The sequence below is a fragment of the Rhea pennata genome, chromosome 21 (assembly GCF_028389875.1).
Source record: "Rhea pennata isolate bPtePen1 chromosome 21, bPtePen1.pri, whole genome shotgun sequence".
Taxonomy (NCBI): Eukaryota; Metazoa; Chordata; class Aves; order Rheiformes; family Rheidae; genus Rhea; species Rhea pennata.
This window is the reverse complement of record NC_084683.1, coordinates 1,965,462-1,974,535: the sequence shown is the minus strand read 5'-3', so window position 1 is coordinate 1,974,535 and position 9,074 is coordinate 1,965,462. Positions and strand designations below refer to the sequence as shown.

The window sequence follows — 9,074 nt, the reverse complement described above, 5'->3', positions numbered from 1 at the left end:
TCTTGCTTGAGCAAGGAGTGGGAGTAGCAGTTGCTTTTGTTGACATTGTCTGTGACTTCGTCATCTAAACAGTGGGAATATTAGTCTCATTTCTCAGAATACAATGAAGATAAAACTTGGACTTGCCATAGTGTACGTTCCTCTACTTAGAATGAATTCTGAAAGTAGCTTAAAGAGCTGATAGAGTAAAGCGGTTGGATAACTTCAAACTGTATAAGTTCTGGTTAGTTACTAACTTCGGAATGGAAGTCACTGCAAATGACATAATAGTACTCCTTAGAAAGAAATTCCTTAAAAGCACAAAAAAGCAGTTGCTAGACATAATTTTCAGTAGATGTTGGGTTGGCTAGGTTCTCTGGTTCCTTTGAACTTGGAGAGGGGGAAAAAAAGTGTGTCTAGAAGTCAGTTTGTGAAATCCTGAGCAGGATGGAAGGTTGCCTCAGCAGGTGGAAGATGAAAATGCAAGGACTTTCTGGCAAGGATGAGCCAGATCTGGCTGCAGAGGAGGGTGGATTCTCAGCTGGACAAGGAGTTTGTGTCATCAGAAAACATAAGAGATGCTTCAGATGGAGACACTGCTCTGAAGGAAACACCATTTGCATGAGCCTAGAGCAAGAGAGGCTTTGTGGAAGGGAACTAAGCTGTCTTCAGGCACCGTACTTTTCTACAATATGCATCAGTACTGAAGGAATAAAAAGTGTGGTAACAACTGCTGTTGCAGATGACTGTCTCAGTCCCCTCCTGTCTGTGCACAGTCCAGGACTTGTGCTGTAGCACCACCGTGTGCCAGGTGGGTTGCAGTGAGCGCTGTCCCTCCTCATGTTACAAATATGATGGGAAAAGAGGAGTACCGTGATCTCTTAGAACCTGTGGTTTAACCCACTACTGAAAAGGGGAGCATGAAAAATGTTGCAATGCTGCTTTGTTTTAAGTAGTGGTCTGTAATGGTGCCCCGAGGAGGTCTTACATGCGTTCTAGCAGAGACCTGCCTTGGTCCACACCAGCACTACTGTACAAGCTCCCATAAGCAGCAGTTTGTGCTGTTCCCAGGTGACAGCAAAGCCCAAGGCACGTGTTGCCAGCTGCCCCAGTGTTCAGAGGAACTAGGAGAAATTGCTTGCTGTGTGAATAGCTTGCTGGTAGGCTGGAAGAGGAGAGGCTGCCAGGTGGATCTGTCTAAAAAGTACAGAAATGACTGCTTCCAAATTGTCTTTAATTGTCTTTTATCTACTGGCAGGCTGTCATGTTTCTGGGCAGTTCTTGCCCTGCTAGTCACAACCCACTGCAGCAGCACATGTGGGAAGATGAAGCTCATTTATCAGGGACTCAACTCCTATTGTGCTTTTCTGAGGAAATGATTTCTAAGCAACATTACTTAACAAAATAGCTATGCATAGTATTCTTAAATTATCAGATTCACTCTATGTGTATTGTGGGCTGCTTTTTGATTTTCCCAGAAGCCCATACAAGGGTTTAGTAGGGATGGGAGCAGTCACCCTGTGGCCATTTTCCTCTTTGCTCAGACAGGTCTGTCACTACTCTTTCACTTGATAAATCAGCTGACCTGGTTTCTGCATACTTGCTCAGTAAATAGTACTGTTATGCAGCCCATTTTTGATGTGCCTTGAGCTCTGGCTTTTGCAAGGGGCAGGTGTCTCCATTTATGTTCTCCCACAGGCTTCTGGTTTGCCCTTGGTTGAGCTGCTCTGGAGAAATCCAATGCAGTGTTCCAGCAAGCCCTCGAATATGGGTGGCCAGGGTGGTAAGTGCCAGCATCTCCAAGTGATGTAGCCAAGTCTGAATGCAGGCAGCACATCTCTGCCCTAGAAAAGTATAAAAAGCACAGTCTGCTCCCACCATTATTATCCTCACTGGAAAAGCTGTGTCCTGGACAGCTCATGAAAAGGTATGGTTAGCATGCATCATTGTAGCACCCACCAGCCTGGTCACACTGAGTTAATAGGCACTTGGGTGTTTGGAGGTAGGATTAGCTCACCCGGCTTCCAGACTGCGGCCAGTATCTCTCCCTTAGTGCAGTAACTGCAGACTGATGTAGAACAAGGGAAAAAAAGTCTGTGAGCAAGTCCTGCTAAGGAAGGAAGGTTGTGCAGCTGCAAAGAGTGCTGTTACAGGTCCGTTTGCTCTTTCTGCTGGCATCCAGATCTCATCTGACTTGCCTGGCTGCCATCTCTGGTGCTGTGGGCTGCTCTCCTGAGGGGCCCATGCAGAGAGGGGCGGGGTCTCTGAGTGATTGCTGCAGCCTGCCAAAGGCACATTTGGCTTCCAGCAATTGAGAGCTTCCCCAGGTTAGAGAGACTAGTTCCTTTGAAATTACTAACAAGGTACTAAGCCCACTTCTTTAGCAGAGAGTATCAGACTGAAGTTTCAGTGGTACAAACTATGGCTTTTCCTCTTCTACCTCAGTGCAGAAAAAGTAATGACCTCTTTACTCTTTTGTCTTCAGATCATTGCAATGGTCTTCATGCAGGTGGTTCTCTAGATGAGAAGAGAGCAAGTGCAGATCAGAGGACAGTTCAGGAAGGGAAGTGTGGCTGAGCTCCTTAGATCTAGAGGATGAAGAGCCATCCTGGGCAGAGCAGTTAATTAGCATTTTCAGAGCTGCTTGACTCATACAAGGCTTATGGAGGGTAGGCAGTGCTGCCTGTGGGCACAGTGAATCCAAACTAGCCTTGACACAACTGGGCATGTGGACATGCTGTCCTAAGCTACCCTGGCGGGAACAAGGCAAGAGCTGTAGTAAATTTGCTGGTCTGAGTGTATATTTAAGAGCAGCCTTTGAAACTTCAGCCAGAGCTCTGCAAGCTCCAAGGGAGTCTTCAGCTGAAAGTCAGGCAAGTGTGGCAGAAGGCCAGCATGAATGAATAGGAAGGAAAAAGGAAGCATAGAGAAGGCAGAAGGGGTATCATGCTACCCAAGAGTAGGCATTGCCTGAGCATACAAGGGTGGAGTTGGGAAAGCCAAAGCTTAGCTGGAGTTGGACCTAGAGGATGTGAAAGGCAAGGAAAAGGCTTCTATATCAAGGATGCTGTCTTCAGCAGCAGCAGCAGCAAGGATGAGGAAAATGTGGGTCCACTTCCTAGTAGAGCAGAGGGACTAGTGACAAAGGACATGGCTGAGGTACTCGGTGCTGCTCTTGTCTTGATTTTTACTGGTGAGGTCTGCCCTCAGACCTCTCAGGTCCCAAGCCTCATGGCAGTCTAAGAGTTACATCTGAAGGTGCTGAGAAAAGAGGTCTATGTCAATGTGAAGCTGTGCTCTTACCATCTTGGGGAGGTCTTGGCAATCTAGGGAGGTTTCTGATGACTGGAAAAAAGCGTATGTCCCACCCATCCTCAAGAAGGGCAACAAGGAAGATCCAGGGGACTACAGGCCTGTCAGAGGCACTTAGATCCCTGGAAGTGAATCACTCTGGAAGCTTTTTTTCAGGCACACCAAACATAGAGTAGTGACTCGGAACAGCCACCACGTCAAGGGGAAATCCTGCCTGACAGGCTTTTGCATTCTCTGAGGACATGTCTGACTGTGTGGACAAAGGGAAGGCTGTGGATGCTGTTTATCTCAACTTTAGCAAGGTCTTTGACACTGTCCTCAACAGACTTCTTATAACCAGGCTAGAGACACAGGGTCTGGAGGACTTGAGGATGGGTAGAAAATTGGCTACCCTATGAGGCTCAGAGTGCTCAGCAATACAAAGCCGTACTAGTTATGAAAGGTGTTCCTTGGGGATCAGTTGTAGGACCAATGCCTTTTAGGATCTTTCTTAAAGACCTGGCTGACTGCCCAGGGTGAACTCTCATCAGGTTTGTGCCTGATACCATACTGAGGGGAGCGGTTGATAAAGTGGAGGACAGCACTGCTGCTCAGAGGGACCTCAACAGGCAGGAAGATTGAACAATGAAACCTCATGGAGCTGAACAAAGGCAGATGCAATGTACGCCCCTGGGAGGGAACAGCCCATGCAGCAGATCAGATTTGGTTGGCTGCCAGTGCAGAAAAAAAGCCCTGGAGGTACTGGGAGACAGCAAGCCAGCCAGGACTCAGCAGGGTACCCCTGTGCCAAAGCACCAGGACAGGCTTAGCAAGAACACAGACAGCAGGCCAAGGGGAGAAACTACTGCCCTCCATTTGGCTCTGGTGAGACCACATCCAGCACAGTTTGGGCTCCCCAGTGGAGGCCAGACAGTAGCAGACTGTCCAGCAGAAGCCCCTGAGACCTGGGAAGGTCCTAGTATTCCAGGATGGTGCAGGAAATGCCCAGCCCCAATACCCTCCAGATGCTCAGGAGGAAGAAAGAGGAAATGGGTTCCTCTAGGCATCCTGACAAACGTATGCTTGCACAACAGATGGGGAACACTTGTGCACCTGGGAACACTTGTTCCTCTGTCCTCCTCTTGGGGAAGATGTTCTGGTACACTGGCGCTCAGCATGTCCTGGCACATGGGACCCAGTGTTTTGGAAGATAAGCTTGGAGATGGGGCTTGCTGGGAGGTCCTTTGTGCTTCTAAGCTTCAGTAGGAGCTATCACCTAATGGGTACAAGAGGACAGTCGTTCTCTCCATGTCCTGAATATCCTTGCTAATGCCATGAAAAGCTGGGTCCTACTGCCCCTTCTTAGATGCTCAGACACCAATAGCATGCTCTCCTGTCATTCTGGAAGAGCCATAGATTCAGAGCAGGCTGTCCCTGAGGGAAATGCCTTGAACACTCTGCCTTTTACTGGTGCTTATCTGCTTGTTGATGTGGCTCTCAATGCTTGGAGGAACGCTGCTTCCACTGTTCTGTTCTTACCCCAGAAGGAGGTACCTCAGCCAAAGGTGGTCCCTGCCCTGAGCTATGCTCTCTCCAGCTGCCTTCCCTGAAGTGGTGAATCAAGGCTACTGCATGTTGTGGTTGGGCTCTGCGGAGACAGCAGCGTCTGCAGGGAGATCACTTCCTGTCTTGCTTTTGCTTTTACAGAAGATTTGAAAATGCTGTGTTGTCTGCTTGGCCCTGGCTACCCGCAGCAGTATCACCCAGCCCTGCCAGGAATCAGCCTGTCCCAGGCTATTCCACCCCTGGAAATGCTCCTTTGAGAGCCCCTGGTTGGCAGATCTCTGCTCAGGGCAGCCTGGAGATTGGTGATTTGCCAAAAAATATAACTTAGGAGGATGAGGCATTTGGTACTCTCCAGTTCGTGCCAGTTGTGGCCTGCTGGCTCCATCAGCACATGCCCCGAGGTTCTAGTATGGTCTCCTGATGCAGTACTGAGAGGTTTGGGTTCCATGCAGTTCTGCAGCACCACAAGGGTCACAGAACAGCTTTCTACAGCATTCCAAACACCTCCAGCTTTTGACCCAGGCCGGAGTTTTTCCTGGGATAGGAGAGGTTCAGTGTACCAACACTGCTCATCCACATTGCCCCAGGGAGGCCACCCTGTCTCTGTCTCTCCTCCTCACTTTGGGCCAGCAGTTGTGCCACAGTGGTGCTCACCAAGGAACACTTTGGCATGACACCCAGTGCCTTTCTGCTCAGGAGCAGCCACATCTGCAGTGCCCTGCCTTTGGCACCGGAACCCTTCATCTACCCAATGTAATGTTAGGGCCTGGGGCAGCCCCTCATCCAGTATCCTGCATGGGAGCAGAGCTGCTCTCATGGTTCACAGCCATCTTTGGGCACTGAGGCAGGAATGTGCACCCAAAAAATGCCTTCGAGGGGATGCAGGGCAAGAATAATTCAGGACCCTCAAAGCTTAAAGGCTGGAGAAGATGCTGCTCCCAGCAAGGAAGAGCCGGCAGCATGCACGCTCCTTGCCCATGAGAAATGATAGCTTTATCCCATGTGGGAGAAGAAAGGCTGAAGGAGATGCTCAGAAGTGCAGCCCTCCTCCCAGGTAGGCTTATGGCCTTGCTCATGGCTGGGCCTGGCTGAGGAAGCTAGCTGGGGGCCTGGCAGCTTGGGTGCAGGGTTTAGAGGGCCTGTGTGGGCTGCTAGCTGTCGCTTTCATTTCACTTCTCTTGCTCACTCTGTAAATCTTGCCTGATGGGGCAGGAAGAGGCACCGAGCACTGGAAGGGGGAGGAGGTGCCGAGGCAGCGACACTGCTGGTTGGTAACCTCAGCGCTTCCTCCAAGCAGGGTGCCTTTTGCTCCAAGTGGGAGCTGTGCTGAAGGATGCTGCCCTGATACCTCTGTGCCCTTCCCTGGGTGGTTGCTGTGGTCCCAGCAATGGCTGTGTCTCCCAGAGGGATCCCTGCTGAGCTGCAAAGTAAGCGTTATCCACCTCAATGCTTCTTGGCTGCCACATGGAACTTGCTGATCTGGGGCCTGCTCTGTTGCTCTCATGTCTCTACTGGGGCTGTTGGGGCTGCTCATGGGTTTATTATCAACCTCAGCTCAAGAGGATCTGAGCAGAGCCTCGGACATGGGGCTGCAACACCTGTTCACTTGATGGTGCTGCTTAGACCAAAAGCGTCCCCTAATAACAGGCTGGGTCATCAGGGATGTGGTTTGCCGAGACTTCCACTGACCAGCAGGGTTTTCAGGTGCAGGATGGTGCCACGCACACCTGCAGGCTTGGGATCCCCACACCAGCCAGAGAATCTCCAGCTGTTCCATGGGACAGCCTGACTGGCACCATGCTTGGCAGGGAGGCATGGCCTACAGCCTTGCCGGGGCTCTCAGGCATCAGAAGGGATGTGTGAAATACTGTGACTAGCCACTACCAGGCCTTCAGGGGAAGTTCCCAGACTTCCAAGACCTGACTGAAAAAACAAATGACCACAGGAGGGCAAGGGGGCCTAGCTTCACAGCCACCATTGTTGCTTGTAGTGTGATGGGAAGGCATGGATTGCTAACCAGTCCCCACTGCCAGCAGAGGAGTTAACAGGGCTACCTGCAGCTTCAGTGAGGGCCAGAGGGAGCAGTGTCATTGTGAAAACTTAGTCTGCTTTGCAAGGAACAGGCAGTTGCAGTTCTAGTCACAACAGCCTGTTCTGAGCAAAAGGTCTGAATCATGAGAAGGAGAGAAGCAGCTAGGCAGAGAGGTGAAACAAAGCTCAAGATGAGAGACAGTAAACAGGAGTGGGGTTTAGGCTTGTCTATAACAACCATAGGAGCAATAGGATTGCAAATGTGGGAAGGCCGGCACACATGACTACTGGTGCCCATCATGGCCAAGACAATTTCCAAAATAATGGAAAGGCAGAATACCTCCCTGGATGCACCATGGAGAGGGCAGGACTCAGCTGAGGCACTGAGGAGCCTGTGGCGGAAGGGTACCTGCAGAGCTCCCCACTGACCCTATGACTAAGAGCAGGAAGAAAGGAAGAGAAACAGGGACCCAGGTGGAGCACAGTACGAGATTCCAATAAACAAGGCTATTCCAAAGCACGTGCAGTGTAATCCTAGCATGTGTAGGCAAACACACATTATGTTGAAGTCAAAGGCCAGACATCGTAATAAAACCCTGAGTGAGCCCTGGGAGAAGTCCTGAAGGAGCCCACACAAGAAAGCCAAGCAGTGTGTCTGTGGAGGGCAAACTGGTGGCACCCAAGCACTGTGCTTGCTCCCAACTGTAGCCAAGGCTCCACATGCCAACGAGCAGGTGGATGTGTCTATCTCCTGAGCACCAGACAAGATACAAACCAGGTTTGTGAGGAAGTGCACAGCTTTCCTGAAAAGCCGGTAGGCACCGACAACTCAGTCTGATGCAGCATCCAGCACTGCTGCAAAGTCATGGAGAGCAAATGGTGCCATCAGTGTCTACCTTCAGAAGTGGCTAGAGAAGAACTAATTCCTGGAGGTGCATGGGATGTGGGGCTAAATCAGTTCATGTTTGTGAGGGAGAGTGTAATACCAAAACCAACTGCTTCTTTTCTGCAAGGCCACAAAGTAAAGAGCCTCTCTGCCAAAAGGGGTGAATGGCCAGATTGAAGAAAAGGACCTGTGCCTGGTGACAGGAGTTTTCAAACGGCCTCGCACAAGGGGTTGCCACTATGAACACAGGATGGAACTGGGGGGAGGGTGTCAGGGCATGTAGCTAGTACTATATGGAAGTGCCTGGCACTGGCACATCATGAGGACAAATCCATTCTTGGCTCAGACATGGTAAGGACCACATCTCTGCGTCCTGCTCAAAGTAGCCTGGAAGAGTGCTTTGTGCCTTCAGTCTGTGACAACTTGATGGCAGATGCATGCTGCCTGGGGATGCCCACCCTTGCCAAGGAGGAGGTTTGTGATGTTGTGGTGCTAAAACCACCACTGTGGTTTAGGGGAGCTAGAGCCATGCACGGACCTTCTCCTCAGAGGGATATGCACATCCAGATCCCATCCCTCTCCCCTTAACCTGAGCCCTCATTCTTGGTGTGGGACTGGGGAGCTCAGGCTGTGTTTGGGGGTCACAGGGACCATCTTGGGCATGCTGTGCCATGCACCCTCCTGGGCACTAGATCACAGGTAAAGGACTAAGCACGTCTCCTAGCTTCAGCCAGATCGCTTACACTTGACATTGGTCTTTTCAGAGGGCATCACTGCCTGCCTGGGGATGAAGACGATCCTCCTGGTCAAGAGCATCCAGCTGCAGGTGAAACCCAAGTATGATGACTACATCTTGGTACGTTCAGGGTCCAGCACTCCATCCCTTGGCTGTTAGCCTGAGCTTGATTGGGGTCCCGAAGCCACAGCGCACAGAGGGAGCAGTGTCTACCTCGCTGGGCTGTGCAATAGGGCGGTAACCAGACACACAGTAGGGACTGAAGGGGGTGGTTAAACCCAACCGACTGGGCAAATGGTATCATCAGAGGTATGGAAGACATTTATGTCTGTCTGGATCTTCCCTGCCTGTGCAGGACTTGCAGGGCCAGGCACACATCTGCCCCTCCTCCCAGCACCTTGTAGGGCAAAAACAGGATGGACCCTACTGCAGGTTACAGAGTGCATTGTGTGAATTAGCCAGTAAGTTTTTCCAGCTTATGCTCTCCCCGGTTTCCCCAGGCAGCAACTTAAGTGCTTGAGTGGGCTGTTGGGCTTCAGGGCTTCAGAAAGGCTGTTGCCTGGGGTGGAGGGTGGGGGGAGGGGG

General features: G+C 50.9%; 1 pseudogene; it reads left to right on the top strand.

Annotated features, from left to right (window-relative positions):
* The first annotated feature begins 6,223 nt into the window (after positions 1 to 6,223).
* LOC134149683 (capping protein, Arp2/3 and myosin-I linker protein 2-like) overlaps positions 6,224 to 9,074 on the top strand; it is a 40,606-nt pseudogene continuing 37,755 nt past the window's right edge.